Source organism: Tauraco erythrolophus, chromosome 5 (assembly GCF_009769465.1).
Source record: "Tauraco erythrolophus isolate bTauEry1 chromosome 5, bTauEry1.pri, whole genome shotgun sequence".
NCBI classification, from domain to species: domain Eukaryota; kingdom Metazoa; phylum Chordata; class Aves; order Musophagiformes; family Musophagidae; genus Tauraco; species Tauraco erythrolophus.
The window spans coordinates 64,646,559-64,659,664 of NC_141469.1; the positions used below are offsets into that span (position 1 = coordinate 64,646,559).

A 13,106-nucleotide genomic window follows, 5' to 3' on the forward strand; every position below is an offset into this window, starting at 1 on the left:
AATAGGTTTACTACCTCAGATCAGGAACATAAACTGGGTTTCTAGCCCTGGATTTTTGTATACATATATAATACATGTTCCACTACCAAAAAGGTATGCCCCAACAAAACGGCTGGGTTTAGGTACAGGCAAAACAGACACTTATGGGAGGTGACTTATTACTAGGTAAAAGTACAGCCTATTTTGCTTATACTGAGTCAATCAATCATTTTCTAGTGCTGGTTGCCTGAAGAGATAGTCCATGTTCTCAGTTCACATTGCTTCCATGGAGGGACCAGCTCCCATTCTTTATTCTGTTTGATTCACTCATATCAGCTATTTCTATTCTCATAGGCTACTCCCTGATTTATCCATATCTCCAGCAGCCCAGCAAGTATGAGCAGTGGATAATTCTTATTTTCACAGGGGCTGCTATACATTTTTGTCAGGCTGGTAGATTGGCGAGTCACTAAAGGAAAATCATTAGGGAACAGCCTTCCTGCCATTCTCAAATTTTCACTATGTCCTGAAAACAAATTTTGCCAAGACTTTCTGATCTCCAGTCTTACAAACTCACTCTGAATTTTATTACTCTTCCTTCCCTTCCTCTCACCCCATAATCCTAATCTGTGCTTTTCCATGTTCTATCTCTGCCCTCCTTTTCCTCTTCTTCCTCTGACACCCCAAACTTCAAATCTTGCAGTGGTGAGGATGAAGACAAAAGTAAATCTTGTCAGTAAGCTTCAAAAGTGATCTTTCATTCTCTTCCCCCCATATACTTTTAGTTTCCTATTGTAGCAAGGATTTTTTTTTTTAATACATGCAACCACAGAAATTTGTGGAGAGTCAGTTCAAATTAAAAGGTAACATTGTAAAAAATAATTTTAAAGACCAAAAATTTTGATATTTTTTCTTTAGTTTGTACATGTTCATGAGAGAATTTTTGCAGTTACATTCCAGTAATACTTCAGAATTAAACTTTTTATTTTCTGCCCTATCAGATGACTTTCCCCTGCCCTCCAAAACCAAAGTAACCCCAAGGAGTTACAGAACTCCCCTACCTATCTAGGTAAAGCATGCAACACTACAGGATGACAGACTCCACTCAATAACAATGAGGAGTCTTTAGAAATGAACTGCTTCACTTTTATTGCTCTTTTTTCTTTTGAGCAAATTGCATGTAATCAACAGAAATAAAAAAAGTTACAAAACTTTCTTCTGAAAATATTAGATTGTAAAACTTGAAATTTCATGCTTATTTCAGAATGCAGACTTAAGAAACCTAACAGATTTACACATAAGACAATTCCCCTTAATAACACCCAGAACTGTTGGCAAAGCCTCTGTGTTTATGAACAATAGATCTTTTATTCCTGAAGGAAAAAAAAAAAGTTGATAATGGCATTAAAACCATATGTAATTGTCTTCTGTAATTAAAAGACTAACAAATTCCTTTTCTGTCTTCTTTTGTGCCCAGACAGTGCACACAGAAAGTATCATTTTTGGAAGGAATTAACAAACTTCCATTTGTTTGCTCAGTAGAACCCTTTGGCCTACTTTTACAATTATTGGGCTTGGAGACAAATCCATTCTGTCAGCTTGACTGCCAAAATTAACATTTCTCTTCTCTCTCTTCCACTCCATTCCTCTCTTGTCACAAGTCCTCCCTTCCCTCAGTGTGAGGACCTCTGCTACTATTTCTACTTATTAGACCTTCAGAGTCCTAACCTCTGTGCAGCCTTCCCCAAGTTACATTTTAAACAGTATGCACAAGAGAGAGGTTAATTCAATTTCTAGACAATCACGGACAAGAGCCTGTAATACGAGGCTCTACTTAACCATTAGTTCTATTTTTCTTTCCTTTCCAGAAACATCCTGTAAAGAAAAACCTCTTCTCCAAGCCTAATTATTTTCTCAGATAGATCCCGGTTTAGTTGCATGCAAATTGTGTGGCTTTCTACTGTCTCCCAAATTCCAAGCTCACAAAATGTTTAAGAAATTGCGGTAAGCATATAAATCTAAATTTTTTTTTTTTTTTTTTTTGTCAGATGATGTTTAACAAGCTGTTTTCTTAAGAGGACAAGTTCTGCACTGCCCCTTGATTCATGCATAGACACAATCAGCCTCAAGTAGTGGGAACTGTTCCTCAGCAGCGGTTGGGAATGAGATGCATTGCATCACGTCAGTGACATACCACTGAAAACAAGTCCTGACCTGCTACATCAGACAGTGTCTACCACAGAGAAAAACACATAAGTAAGCAATTCAATATAAAATTACCTCAGCCATCATTAACGTGATGTTTGATGAATAGGAAACAGGCCTGGTGTTGGGCTGCACTGTTTATTGCATAAAGAATTCACCTTCACAATGGGCAAGAGCAGAGTTATTCGAAATGCAGAATACTGGAATAGACTTAGTTATATTCTCTTTCCTTTTCTAACTGTATTTTTTTTTCTTGTCTATCTACATGGTGATAGGAGAGGATTAATTAGCGTGAATTTGTTTCGGAGAATACACCAAAATTAAGTGAACTAGAAAATACTCAACTGAAATACTTATCCTGCAATAACTTGGTAATTGCCAGTTCAGTTCAAGAGAGTTTGCAAACTAAAAAAAGAGTCAGCTAATAAAACTAAATTAAGTATTTTTTGCACAAACACAGACTGAATTTTAGTTTTCCATCTTTTATAAAATAAGCACTACTATAGAGCACAAAACTGCTATCTATAGGCTCCCTCCGCCTTACTGCAATTACACTTGGAATAGTCATGGTAAGAGGATTTTCTGCTCCTAAGGACTGAAAAAGATTCAAAGACAAATCTTTGAAGCGTTCTCTCTTTATACAGGGGGGTCACCAAAGCAAGCAACAAATCACTATCAAAGGGAGACTGAGCCAAAGAAACCAGAATAACTCATGGCTAGACACAAAAACAGCCACAAAGCAAGTCTTAAAAGAAAATTCCGGCTTTACGTTAACTAGGGCAGCATTAACTCATGTTCAGTCTATTCCAGCCTACTGATCCTCTTGGGGATAAGAGGATTACTATCTAGCTGTGAGAAGGCAATAATGCTTCTGGAGAGCCAAAAAACCCCAAATCAAACCAAAACCAAAAGACACAGAGAGTAGCATAGATGAACAACGTACTGCAGATGCTTTGCGAAAAAGAGAATTCCCTGTATAGAAACATTGGTTTAAAAATACATCTGTTTCACAGGTTTTGGATACTGCAAGTAGAAAAATGATCTACTCATTTCCCTGTCCCTTTCGTTGTAGGTTCTCAATATTGTATAAAGTGTGCAGACAGAAACAAAACAGCCAGAGAGACCAACAAAAGGTTTTGCGTATGTGTGTACATAGCATTCCACAGAATAAGAACTCAAGCCTGCATCCTAGGTGCATTCCTTCAGGCCGCGCTAGCGTTCACGCAAATTTGTAGAGAACTGCCCCCTCATACTGTAATGGTTCAGACAAAGGCTTGCAAAAAAAATCAAATAAAAGGAATATACATTTTATGTAACTGGAATGCATTTTACTACTCATTAAGTATCTTCCCAAATATCAAATTACACTGAATTTCCCTGTTCTTTCTTCTTCATTCTCCTTCCTCCATTTCTCTTCCTGCCTGCATTTCCACTGTACCACTCTTTGCCTTGCCTTTTCCTCAACTATGCGTAGTTCTCACCTACATATGTTACTGTATGTTAAAATGACAGCAATTAAGTATTTAATGCAGACACTGAAACACAATCACCAGACTGGAAAGTCAATACTCCAAGGAAGCAAACCAGAGGTATTCTGGTGGCAGGGGAACAATGGTTAAGATACTCGCTTTTCATGCTTCTAAGCCTACTTTGGTTTTCCACTGCCTACATTATTGTATGATGGCAAGACTACAACAGCAATCAAAAAAGGACAGTCAGATGCCAGGTGAGCAGCAGTTCATGCACACTGACATTAAATAGCAATTCACACAACATGGCTTTCTTTTTCACTCTTCTTTATGCCATCACAATCCTCCATGCATGGAAATACATACGAGCACGTGTGTCTGGGATTTTAATGACTGTGAAGAAAATATAAACAGAGTTGAACAGTACACTGACTGAGTAAGCACCAGGGCCTTAAGAAAAACAGTTCAAGGTTCTCTCTAATGCATAATCCTGCTGGAACTTGTGTTTTTTGAGAGTCACTGAGGAATAGAAAGGCTTTCCTTTCTGCACGCTCTTAAAACTTAATTTAAAATGGCAGCTGAAGTGAAACTTTAAGATATAGCCTTAGGGAAGAATTATAACAGGGAACTCTGACCACTACAAAAAGTGCAGAGAGATAAGTTGTAAATTAAAAAGTAATTTTATCCTTAGTGGTGTTAAGTATGTCCAGCAAGAAAAGTTAAAATGAAATACTCCGATGTTCCTGGACTGGCAGAGTCAGCGTTTTCATCACAATACTGTGTGTTAACTTCCATTTTGTTTTTTCTCCATTGAAGTTAAACAGTCCAACACTTCCAGGCTGCAAAACATTACTACTTCAAGAATTAAACTTGATTTTAAAAATAAATCAATTTTGCCATATAAGATTTAGAGTACGTTGCAGCAAGCAGATTATTTAGATGCTTATAGTCTTTGCACACTGCTCAATCTTTGTGCAACTTGCAATGCAGTATTTTTATGACTTGTATACAGTTTCATTATTTGCATAGGCAATTAATAAAAGAGTTACCAACAACAACATACATACTTTAAGTACTTATATTTTGTAATCTTAAAAGAAAATGAAGATCTGAATATAGATGCTGGTGCTTTGCCTGAACCTCCAGTTAAGCAATTAAAAAATGGCTTTATATGGTAAAAAATAAAAATGTGTTACAGTGTGTTACATTATAAACAGTATGTATTAGATACTTATTCAGAATTTAACTGACTCTTCAGGTGTCGCACAGTGTTCTTCAATCTCTCACAAGTTTCGATGAAGACTTCACATCCAGGTAAACAAATTGCATGATTAAGTATTTGGAGACTAAAACTGCCTTCTCAAAGTGTAAAAAAAAAAAAAAAAAAATGCAAAAGAATACCAAAATGGTGGTATTTTCAAGACACTCGTCAACATTTCAGCCCATCATTTCCTACCACTTAATTCTGCTCCCTCTGAAGTCAAGCTTTGCATCATGCTCTGTGCAAGGATGAAAAGAGCAGGGGTACAGAAGGTAACAGATGTCACCAGCTGAGCCACATGCTACAAGCTTCCAAGAACAGTGAGCAATGGCCTCTGTCAGGGCTTGCAGGCTGCAGTAACTCCAATGATCATTTTTTTGGCTTTTTCCTGTCATTAGGAAAATTCCTTCTCTACATTCTTGGACAGGTTTTCCAAGTCTCATTCTCTTCACTTTACCTATGGGACAAGAACTCTGCTCTGCTTCAGCATTTCAGCTGGGGAAAGAAACTGAAAATTAGCTTGAGCTTTTGACAGCTCCAGACAAGACATTCAGAGTTACAGCAGTGATCCTGCCTGTAGCTCGTGTCATTCTCTCCACGTACTGCAATGTTCTACAGCCTTACATAGCTGTGTACAGTTAATTACAAAAGAAAAACAGTATTGCCAGACTTGATTAAAACCTAATTGTTCTGTCTTAAAATCATAGGACTAACTTAAAAGTTCTTAATTTTTTTTTTTAAGATTGCATCTTGTCTTTGCCTTTGCAATTGTTGGCCTTATTTTATAGCTTTTAAGTATAGAAGCTTTTCAAAAAAATTTATTTATGGTGGAAGCTTTTAATTACTTGAATGATAGAGCTATTCATGCAAGAAAACACAAAATTATTGCTAGAAAATATGAAAACTGAACACAACATTGAGAAAAACAAAGATTTATAATTGTCTAACTTGCCATACACCAAATCTTTTAGAGAACACTTTTTTCACTTTTTAGATTAAGAGAATTTTGAAGTATTTACTTGACAGTTGCCTTTGTTTATTTCACATTTCTGTGGCAGTGGTATAATGCATTCACTGATTTCAACTCTGTTATCACTAAATTATTCTTAGGCACAATAAGAATTTTTGACATAAAATGTATTTTTCCAAAGTTACTGAACTTACTGAAATTCACTCCTACTACCAATTTACCCCTGAGGCAACTACCTCCTATTTCCTAAGGCCCTTCTGCTTCACCTCAGCTCTTTGTTATGAACTATTTTTAACAGAGAACCCTAGTCAAAACAATTCTGCATATTATAATACCAGCTAAATGAGTAAAAATATTTGCAATAGTAACTACATCTCTTGGTAATTCTCAGTTGAAGTAAAAGTTCAGGCCAAATTTGTCTTGAGATACAGATCCTTAATTTTTTCCTTTTTTTTTTTTAAAGGAATGCTTATACCTCTGTTTAGATTCATACTTTTTTTTGAGAGAGAGAGTCTTAAATATGTGGACTTGGTATAGGAGCCGTATAAACAGCAATTAAAATAAATATTTTTTTTATATTTATCATAATTTGACTATGTACTATGGAAAATCATAAAGAAGAGTTAATAAAGCAAAACCATTTTAATTTAGTGAAGTTTCATTGTTATAAATTTCACATCTGTGTTAATCATGCCTTCTTATAAAAGTCTAGAAGATATGCATGATGTGATGTAATAATGAAATATCTGGATGTAAAGGAAAAAATTGTGAGATTTAAAGAATAAAACTGAATTACTTTCCATACCTATAATGAAGACGTTTAATGCATTTTTTAATTTTTTTTTTTAGAAATCAGAGATAATATATCATATAGAAAAGAGGTACCTACTCTATGACTTATTTGGATATGTAATCCTAAGCTATTTATTTGTGATTAATAAATATGCCTGTCATAACAGGCTGTACAGGAGGTTAAGGTGATATTCCCTATTGGATACTCACTTCTTGCAGGAGTAAATTTTGTAAAACTGGATATGCTCACTATTTGTTTTAGAACTCTGTAATTATAAGAAAAATATCTAAATATTTAATAGAAGAACAACAACAAGCATCCAGCAATTTTCTTGTTAACTGATTTCAAAGCCTCATAGGTATATTCATGACATACAGCAAAGAAATCAGGGAAGTCACTCTTGCTGCTGACAATACTGTGACGTTGGGGCAAATGATATTTCACAAATGCATTTGATAGTATCCAAATGAGATACCACATTTCAGGTAATCCTGTTTCATCATGCAGAAAAAAAGACATCTGTGCAGCTGTATTTATTCAGTAAGAACAGCAAAGAGCTCATATTTCTTTAACTGGCCTAAAATGCAGTCAATATTCTAGAAAAAATCTGTACGTTTTCTTCTCTAACCAGAACAAACAAATCTCTTATGTCTATAAAGCAATTTCTTCTAAAAAAAATACTGCTTATATTACAGTCCTTAACAACCTTCATGTATGAAACAATAGAATGCTGCACTGTATGCTGAGTACCTTATTTTCCTTTTCTGAAGTCCAAAGTTTAAACCTTACCTCATATCCTATTTTGATTTATCTTTGCCCTTTGCCCCAAAAGATTTATCATTTTTCCTTATCTTTGCCCATCACCAGAACACAAAGTAGCTTATTACTCTTGATCCTAACTGCACCTTTTCTGAAGACAAAAGCATTGACCAGGTGTAGGTGTTACCCATCGATTTCACAGTTTCAGAAACCTTACACAGAACTTTTCCGTATTTGGGTACAAGCCCGTGCTATAGATGTGTCACTTTCAGAAGCAGCAATTTAACTGATAAATAGATGTGGACAGATAATTTAGTTTATTCTAGATTTGGGTAATCATCTTTAAGGACCAATTATGCAGTGCAAACTGCAAACCACCTTTCACAACAAGCATGTTGATTATTTGCCACGCATACAGGTAGTTATTTAAAAATAACAACACCTTCTCATTTCACTGAGTAACGTCTATAACTAGTGAATTTGGGCATATATAAATTTAACAAATTATGTGTCTACGTTTATATGTGTAAATAAAAACCATGAATTAAAAAACAAGAATAATTTATAGGCAATTTAAGATACTAAGATTTCCATACTTTTATCTGTAAGACATTTTTGAGGACTGTTGGACTCATTAGATTAGTAGTATTGTACTGCAAGTTAATTTAATAAGATTCTTTATAGCAGTCATTTTCTTCAGAAAATTCAGAAATCTTATTGCAGAACAAGTGATTAACAATATTTAATATAACAATTTCCCTACATAATCTCTTCTTGGATAGTTTCTTCACACTTCACTATTTCCTCATGCATTATTTTGTACCTGACACCTTCAAGTCTATAGGAGGATATTTTACATAATCTTCTATTCGACTAAGCTTGAGTTCCCACCACATATATGGGTACTACCACCACTTACAACTCAGCCATATATCTGAGGCATAGCTCCTAAAGTGGCTTTTTCGATGAAGTGCAGTATGTGCAAAGATGGCTAGAGCTTCTTTGCAGGTGCCTAAGAAATAACTCTGCTGTCTCACAGGTTAGCCAGACTGAGAAAGGGTAAATAGGAATGATCGAAGGGAAAACTACTACTCTCCTCAAAAGTCCGAGTAGGCACATTCTGGAACAATTGAAAAGTCAAAAGCACTCTTTGCTCCACTACAATTACAGTTCTGTATTTCAGTAATGAAAGCAGTCAATCAACAACTTGGATGGCTGCACTTGACAATATGTCATTTTTTCAACCTCTCTTACGTGTTGAAATTGAACTAAATTTCCTTCAGAACAAAGCCAATGCTGCCTCACAACAAAATACTTCAACTTCAGGAGGCTAAGCAGTTAAAGGTCGAGATTGAAAAATCTCTTCCCTTCACTTAAAATTATTTTCCTCAGATATAAGACACCAAAATTTAATTATAAAAGCCTGTAAATATCAGGGGGGGAAAAAAAGAGAGACTGTATTGGAAATAGCAGCAAGCTGCAATAATCCAACAGTTATTTATACATTTTTTAATATACATAATATATATATGTTTTCTTGATATCATTAAATATGGCAAAATAATAGAATAGTTGCAAATTCCCACTTCTTCTTAGCCCCCAAATCACACCACTTTGGTTTGGAAAATGATTGTTTATTTCATAAATACTGTAGCAAAAAAACATCTGTAACCTTTCTGGGTTTCAGAGGGTTTTTTTTCTTAAAAAAAAAAGAAAAACAAAAGAAAAACAAAAGAAAAAAATCACAAATCAAAACCTGTGAATACTAATGGACCATAATCCAGTCTGCAATTTGCAGAATTATTTAAATGCATTAAAAAGGAAAATTCTTTGGCATTTTGACATATCTACAAATGCAATTCTCCACAATGGGTTCATAAAAACAAAACAAAAGCCAAGAAGCAGGACAGCAGATACAGCAAAAGAATGTTCATACAGTACTTTTGTGGTACCTTTACCTGTATTTCAGAAGACTACAGTAACAGCAGTAGGTGCTATGAGCAGTAAGAGAGAGGAAGAATGAAGCAAAGTACAAGTTCAAATTAAAAGAGGCAGAGTAAATACAGCTAATGTACATTCATTTCATTCCTTAACATTCCATGCAACTTTTGCATTTTGTCGTTTTAGGTTTCACATTTCACTGGAAGCCTTTTTTTTTTCTTTTGAAATCTCTTACACGTTTCTATTTCCACTGCAATATAGGCAGTAGCTTGCCTTCAATGCCAATAAAGATGGAAGCTGCATCCATGTGTCAAAGCACAAAGACGGAACAGTTTATAAATGTGAAGAACAAGGAACTGCAGTTGTAAAAAACTTAACAATAGCTGCCTCTGAAGTTTTGTCCTTAATATTACTGTAGAAGCTTTCATTAATTTTTTTTTAACTTAATTCAGGTTTTCCTGACTACTAGATAACAACTCTTTATTTTCCACAGTTTCAGAGTTTTATACTCTCAGAGGATTATCACAGAACTGTGAAACACTCTATACAGAATTTAGCACCTGAAACACGTACTTTTTGCATTTAACTGGTTACTACATAGGAGCCCCTATAGTTTTAGGGCATGAAATGCCAGACAGTGAGCAATAATTTCTTTCTTTCTGACAGGTAATTAAATTGACTGGTTTTGTACAACTTCCTTCTTGGGCCTGGAACATCTTACCCCGAAGTTAAAGTGTGGTAGACGTCATCTGCATTTCAGATTGTTCCACTAATTCATTTGTCAGTAAGTCAAGCAGACCCCTTCTGCTTATATCTGTAGTTGTGCCAGCAGAAATTGATTTATTTGCTGTTTTGTTCCATGTGAAGATTATAATCTCTTTCCAAAAAATCAAAATATTAGATTTCCAAAGTAGAGATGTTGCTCCGCATTGTTCACCCTGTGGCTGAAGGAACCCTTTGCCACACTTGGAAATAGGTACACGCAAATTTTCTCTCTAAAATGGATTCCGAAGATAATCCAGGAAACTCTGCCTCTTTTATTTTCTGTTGAGCATAGTCATATATTTGTTTAAAGGAAGTTATAGAAAGATATCCCATACATTTTAAAAAGCAGTCTTGAAACACAACCAGCCCTGTACTGAAAGTCAGTAATGAGGGAAGCATACGAGAACAGAGTCACAGTTTAGTGCTTCAGAAGAAACACACATATGGTATTAGAGATAACATTTCTGGTTTTGTACGGTTTGCTCTGAGCCTCAGAGTGTGCTGGAAGAGCCAACTAGAGCAGCATACTATGCCTCCCTCATTTTGTTCCACCATTGCCTCCCCTCATTCATTTTTCCCATTCCGTTACGTCAGGCATACCCTCATGTGTATTTTCAGTAAGAACGTTCACCATAATTTTCCAGAGTGTCCAGCGTATGGCACCTACCTTACTAAACATAAGCACTGGAGTACCTGTTACCAACAGTCTAGGCAGGATCTAATGGTTCATGACAACAGTTCCTGCTAATCTACAACAGTTCCTGCTAATCTACAACAGGTCCTGCTAATCTACTCTGCACGTCGTCAATTGCACAATGAATGTTCTTGTGTCTGAGGTAGCCGAATAAAAATGCTTCTCTAAAGAAAAGTTCAATGGGACTTTGAGCACTGAAACAGTAATTGAACATAAGATAATTAGATATGTTTTATTATTGAGAAACAGAGGTTAAGCACTTTGTCCATCATCATTCAAGCAAGGTAAGAGCCAGGTCAGAAATCAGCTTCCACTGCCTTAACTCTAAGACCACCTTCCATATGCTGACCAGGTCTTTCGAATAAAAGAAGATTCTGACCTTGCATTACCAGATGTACTGTTAGCCTTAAAATTATTATTTAATCTTTTAAAAACCCAGCAGATCAGAATGAAGAGACTAATGTAAGTTATTGTACAGCACTACATGCCAATGGAGGACTGGAGTTTCATTCTTAGGGGTGCGTTTGCCTATTGTTACAGAAGGATTCTATGTGGCCACATTCTGTTAACTCCGAGGCCAGTTATGCACCCAAAGCTCTGGAGCATGCACCCAGAAACTGTAACTGTGTTCACTTCAATTGCAGATACGATCACTTGGCTTATGCAGACATAGGCTTACATCAAGTTACCAGTTCTGATACTGGACAGGAAATTAACAGGATTGCAGAAGGGAAGAAAAGAAAGAAAACTAAAACCAGGGAAATCAGTTACAGCAAGTTGAAAAAAAATAAAAGTATTTAATAATCACATGTAAGATGCTGAACATTTTTCAGACCCAAAGAACTGTTGAGGCTTGTGGGATTAACACGATTGCTTGTCCAGCTGAAATGGAATGCATACTGTCTGTAACAGAAATGCCGCTCTCAGCTATCCATTAGAACTGCACACTTACTCGACCAGGAACAGCGTTTGAACTAGCATGCTGTCATTATTACGCCTACATGAGGAGCGGAACCTCGTACAGAATTGTCAGGCATAATCTTCCAGCGGAATAACGTTTTGAACTTTCAGGGAAGGACTATAAAGAATTAGGAGTAAAGAAGAAGATGCAAAGTTATAAGGATAAAATTGCATTTACGCAGTTTAAATTCTATAAATAAGGTAAACTGCATGTAATATGATTGTGTGAGTTAGCTAGTGGCAAGTTCATGGCTGGCAACACACATTTTGGATGAAGCAGCAATACTTCTCAAAACCATTATACTTAAAAAAGCAAAGAAGCTGAGAAGTATTTTAAACCAATCACTCTAGTTCACAGAAAATCCAACAACATTCAATCATGAAACCTTACTAACTTGCAAATCAACAATAAGGAAAAAGAAACCTCTATCCAAGGTGTGTAGTCTAATTCATACTGAAAACACAAAAGTGGTAACCACGGAACTTGCAGGTTTACCTTCAGAACTGGCAGATGTTTTGTTGGAGTTATGAAAGGTAGAAAGTTATTAACTCAACTATGATATATATTGCTATCAGTGTGCTTTTTATAGGCACAATTAAATAATGCCTACAGAAGACAGTTATCTACATTATCGTAGCTGAATAGCTAAACTCTTTTATTTGCATCTGCAACATTAGCTAAACTAGACCAGATTAAATACAAAATTAGAACCTACGTATCCAATACAAAACTCTTTCATTCATATATGGATACTGTTTTTACTACCATCTCCCTTTTTCTTATTTCCCAGTTACTTCCAAGCCAACGTCAGTAAATATAACTTTGTTGACTGGAAGATAAAATATTGGATTCTTGCAGGTCAGGCCAGAACTTAGTAGCTGAGAACAAAGGAAGAAAGCTGTCAGCAGTTTTGTCAGTGCCTTGCATTAAATATGACAGCAGTAAAATTTACTCAGTGAGGCTCAGCCTGCAGAAATCAGCATCATTCTGCAGTGTCCCAGGATGGAGAGAACAAGCACCTCAGCCCTTCGCTGACTACGGTTTTCAATAGTAGCAGCAGGTTTTGAATGACTGAGCTGCCAACGAAGGGAACCTCCATCACCGAAGCATTCAAGATTAGGATGACCTGTATTCACAGACAGTTGCCACAGTTGAGTCTGTTTCATATATTTACAGATAACAAAAGCAGCAATTGTATAGGTAGAACAGATGGTTTGGCTGAAGTTGGTGGCATTTGGCTTAAAGCTCTATGTAATATTTTCTGTTAGTGATCATCAGAATTTTCATCTCCTAAGCTTAAAACAAAGTC

At 35.9% G+C, this 13,106-nt stretch overlaps 1 protein-coding gene across 3 annotated transcripts in view; it reads right to left on the reverse strand.

Moving 5' to 3' along the window:
• The window catches only part of PALLD (palladin, cytoskeletal associated protein), a 193,984-nt gene that overhangs the window by 127,657 nt on the left and 53,221 nt on the right, over nucleotides 1-13,106 (reverse strand). The window lies entirely within an intron of this gene.